Below are 5447 nucleotides of genomic sequence, written 5' to 3'. Positions count from 1 at the left end.
CGTCGGTTTCTCCGGGTCCGCGCGGGGCACCCAACGTCGACTCAACGGCTTGACCGGCGTCCTCTTCACTATCTGCAAAATAGTATATTCATTTTATCGGTATAAATAGATTGCTTTTATCTTAAAAAAGTAAAACGAAACATTCTGATCTCTATGCATTATGGGTAATGTAGTATTTGAAAACATTACGTCGTTTCATATTTCTACTATAACAATAAACGAACGCGTTTTATCTTATTATATAATTCTCTTTAATAATAAATATCAATCGCTCACCACTCGTTGTCACGTATCTGCAGATATTTATCCTGGCACGGCCTGAAACGAGGGGAATAGGAGCCGCTTTCAGCGCGTTAGCGCTCCGGGCGTCGTCGGAAACAGCTCTCGGTTCTTCTTCGCCTCTTCCGCTCGCGACCGGCCTCGAATCCTCGTCAGCCAAAACACTGACCTCTCCCTGTGGATTTCTCCAGAGTAAAGGAAGCGAATGCAACTCTTTGTGCAGAACTGAAAACTCCTTTGCTTTGATAGAATCTAGAAAATAAAAACAAAATATACATTAAAATTCAATACACTACTAATATTTTAGACTAGACGTAGATGCTCACCGTAATCCTCCTTTGTGAAATCGTCGTCGCTAAAGTCGAACTGCTGAGGACCTTATAAAACAATTTCCTATATTAAATTAAGAAGAATATTACGAATAATTAAAATTTAGTAAACTCACGAGCATCGTACACCTGAGCGGTTGTTGTAACAGTATCTGTAAGATATGAAATATAATACCGAAATAGTTTTATATCTTCTATACAAATAAACCGATAAAAATAATAATAAAAAGATCATTACCTTTCACCATTGTGAATGTCGGTTTTTTCAGAGACCCCAAAAAGACAAACTTCTTGGTAAATCCAAGGTAAGGGTTGAACTGATGGCGTGATACGCTTTGACGTGGATATAAGAGAAAGGTAACTCCTCCTTGTGTCGTTCACTCAGTAACCATATGCAGTAACATCCTTTGCCCAATAGATGTCGCCGTTTACCGCGGCGTGAGGGGGGTCACACCTCCCTAACCGGTCTCCTCTGGCTTATTTTTTTACAAGTTTCTAGCCTGAGGCATAAGAAGGACGCTATTCTAAAATGCGTTAAATAACCGTCCATTACGCACGAATAATCTATTTTTCACCTCTATAAAACCAACTCCGTCTGTTTCTAACCGACGCCATTTTATTTTTAATTTTTTTAGAAAAGAAAAAAAACCCATGAAGGAGACGCGACTACGTATTCAGAAACATCGGTAAGTCTCTTTTATTTATTTTAAAAAACATAAAACAAATGTATAACATTTTTTAAATATTCACTTTAACTAGAATAAGTAACTAATTTACATTCACGCACACACATACAAGAGGAGGGCGGTGGTGGGGGGTTCCTGCCGCCCTACTTGGTGAAAAGGGGGGTCGGGGGTTCCTACGGTTGATACACTTTGTACTTCAAAGTAGGCAGCTTTATCAGTAATTCGAAATACAAGGGGGCGCTCCCCCATTGTTACTTCAAAAGCTGGTGGTAGGATCCTTCCTGTAAGATGAAAAATAATTTATTAACACGAGGATGTCGAAATAATATTATCAGCTGGACAACAAAAGCTACTGTTTGGGGGTTCAAAGGAAGTACTGGGGGGAACCGGAATCAATTGTTTGTTGAAGGGTGGGGGGACCGGAAAACAACAAAAGCTACTGTTTGTAGGGTTCAAAGAAGTACGTAGACAGTCGGGTGCTGGTGACCGGAATCATTTGTTTGTTGAAGGGTGGGGGGACCGGATAACATGTGTTTGATGTTGTGGGAAGCAGAGCGGAATGTCATCAATCATTTTTGACAGGAGCTGGCTTCCGGCCTCTGATTGGTTGAGAAGGTGGCAAGTGGGTAGGGGCTTAATTCAAAATAACGGCTTCTGATTGGCTAAGAAAGCGGAAGGGGGCGGGGCTTACTTCAAAGGGCTAGGATATGAATGGTTTTATTGGGGGGGCAATAAAGTTTTATTGGGGGGTGCAATAAATCATTGTTTTATTGGGGTCATAAATCACTTTTTGACATTTGCTGAAGTATACATATATATCATGTGTACACACTGGAATTGCGGAACAAACAAACAATAGAGGAATTTAGGGGATTTTCATTTTCAACCTGGATAGATTTTTATTTTTTGTTTTATAAAAAGTATTTACGTTACAAGAAGTCAAGAGAGACTGCCTATTTTGTTTTTCATAAAAAAAAACTTTATTTTCATGTTAAAAATGCACTTTCAATAAAGTATTTGGAACTCCGTTTCTACTGCATTATTTTTATGTTGCGATGGTGTTATCGGCAGCTGCTGAAAGTAACTAAAAAAGTAACTTTTAATCTAACTTAGTTACTTTTAAAATCAAGTAATCAGTAACGCAATTTAGTTACTTTTAAAACCAAGTAATCAGTAAAGTAACTAAGTTACTTTTTCAAGGTAACTGTGGCAACACTGGCTGGGAACTAAACTTACTAGATGTAACCTAAACGGGCAGGACTGAGAGGCTCAGGGAAACAAGCTGTTGTGACGAAGGGACAACAACAACAAAGACTTGACAAGGACTGAATGAAAGCAGGGAACTAAATACACATACTAACGAGATAACAAGAGACACCTGGACAGGACACAAGTGGCTTGGGGAGCTGATTGGACAAACAAGGGAACAGGAAAACGAGCACAGGTGGACACGGAAAACATTACCCAAAAAACCCAAACCAAAACCCAGATCCTAACAGAAACTAAAGCAAGATATTTGAAGTAAACATATTACGAATCAGGTCCTAAAGCAACTAAATTATTAGCAAGACGTTTGCGAAAGCTACAAGCGGTAAATACCATTAATAAGATACATGATCCCAAAACAAGTCAACCAAAATATGAGCCAAAAGAAATTGAAAATATTTTTAGAGATTATTATAAGGATCTTTACTCTCAGACATCCCCCTCAGACCAGACTGATATTAAAACTGGATTTACCTTCTATTGGTACGACACAAAATGAGAAAATAACAGCAGTAATAACAATTGAAGAAATTCGAAAAGCAATTGGAAAATTGAAGCCAAACAGGGCACCAGGGAGCGATGGATTTTCATCCGAATGGTATAAGATGTTTATTGAAGAATTAACACCTTTACTTTACACTACCTTTGACTGGATTATGCCTCAGGGCAAAATCCCCCCCATCCTGGACGGAAGCAATTATTTCAGTGATCCCAAAACCATTCAAAAACAAGGAACATTGCCAGAATTACAGACCAACATCAGTATTAAACGTAGATTCTAAAATATATACTTCAATTATATCGACCAGACTCCAAACGTTTGTACCAGATTTGATAGATGAGGACCAGAGTGGGTTTGTAAGAAGTAGACAAACACAAGATAATGTCAGAAGAACAATACATATTGTTCATAAAATACGGAAAGATAATATTCCAGCTGCTTTGATCAGTTTAGACGCAGAAAAAGCGTTTGATAGAGTCAACTGGGAATTTCTATACTTAACTTTGGAGAAATTTGGATTTAATGACAAATCGATTCAGTGTATTAGGTCTTTATATCATAAACCCACAGCTAGAGTAAAGGTTAATGGTTCCCTATCTGGACGATTCACATTAGAACAAGGAACCAGACAGGGTTGCTGTTTGAGCCCCACGCTGTTTGCTTTATACATTGAACCATTGGCTGAGATGATAAGACATGATATTAGAATAGAAGGGGTAGAATTTAATAACCAAAAACATAAAATTAGTCTTTTTGCAGATGATATTATGATTTATTTAAAAAAATCCCACAGTCATTTTCCACCCTAAAACAAATTCTGGATAGATTTGGCCTGTATTCGGGCTACAAAGTGAATATACCTAAAACACAAGTAATTATTTTTAACTGTACACAGACACAGGAATTAAAGGAATGGCAAATTAAATGGGACGCTAAATCAATTAAGTATCTGGGCATAAATATAACTAAAGATCCTTTGAAATTATATGAGTCTAATTATGGGCACATTGACAAAACCATAAGAGAAGATATGGAAAGATGGCTTACTTATCCAATGGGATTAGTTGATAGAATAAATGCAGTAAAAATGAACATCTTGCCAAGGCTGTTATATTTATTTCTAGCTCTACCTGTGAATATTCCGAAGGACCAATTCCTAAAATGGGATAGGTGTTTGTCTCGATTTATATGGGAAGATAAACGTCCAAGAATCAGATACGCGACACTATAACTGAGCAAAGACAAAGGGGGCTGGGCACTTCCTAATTTACAACAATATTATTATGCCGCACAATTGCGTCATTTGATCTGTTGGTGTGATGTGGGATATGTGGCCAAATGGAAACATATTGAAGTTCTTTCACTCGAATATCCAACACAAACATACGTGAGACAAACAGAGACACTTGCATATTTGAAAGACAATCCTAATATTAATCCAGTGGTAATATATACACTGGAGGTATGGTACTCTATGGTAAAACAATTAAAAATAGGAAAAAAATTGCTTTGCTAAAATGGATTTCATTTGATACTAAATTCAAACCAAGTACATTGGATGGTGGGTTTAAAATTTGGGCAGACAGAGGAATTACGGCTATGTGTACCATTGTTAAAAAAGGAGATGTATTAAGCTTTCAGGAGCTAAGAGATACATACGACTTGAATAATCGGGACTTCTTTAGATATTTGCAAATGAGGGATTATTATATAAAAGATATTAAGACGTGAGGATAAAATACACCCTGTTATAAAATTACTCTCGAGAGCCTATGGAGGCGGTGTCCCGAAATCTGTGTCATCTCTGTATCGTTGTTTGATGGATTCTAAATTGGGGTCTACACTGTATGTAAAAACTAAATGGGAAAGAGAGCTGAGTGAGATGGTCGCAGAGGGAATGTGGCATGATGTGTGGAAAATACACAATTCGACAGTACAATCTCCGAAATGGAAAGAATTCAATTGGAAAAATTTAATGCGTTATTTTATCACACCCAACATTAAAAGTAAACAAACGAAAACCCAGCAGACATGTTGGAGACAATGTGCATATACAGATCCAAATCATACACACATTTTCTGGGAATGCACCTATATCCGACCCTTTTGGCGGAGCATTCACTCAGCTCTCTGTGATGCTTTGGGGTATCCTGTTCCAAGGTCTTGCTTGGTTTTGTACTTGGGATATTTGGAAGATGCTGTGCACAAAGATTATCAATATTTTGTTAATATACTCCTGATGGCTGGAAAAAAGGCCATTACAAAGAATTGGCTTAAGACTGAAGCGCCATCTTTTAAGCAATGGATGATAATCGTGGATGACATACTGGACATGGACCGCCTTACATACAGACTGAGACTGAAGGAAAATCTCTTTTACAAGAA

The sequence above is a fragment of the Festucalex cinctus genome, chromosome 1 (assembly GCF_051991245.1).
Source record: "Festucalex cinctus isolate MCC-2025b chromosome 1, RoL_Fcin_1.0, whole genome shotgun sequence".
Taxonomy (NCBI): domain Eukaryota; kingdom Metazoa; phylum Chordata; class Actinopteri; order Syngnathiformes; family Syngnathidae; genus Festucalex; species Festucalex cinctus.
Note: the sequence above shows the minus strand (reverse complement) of the source record.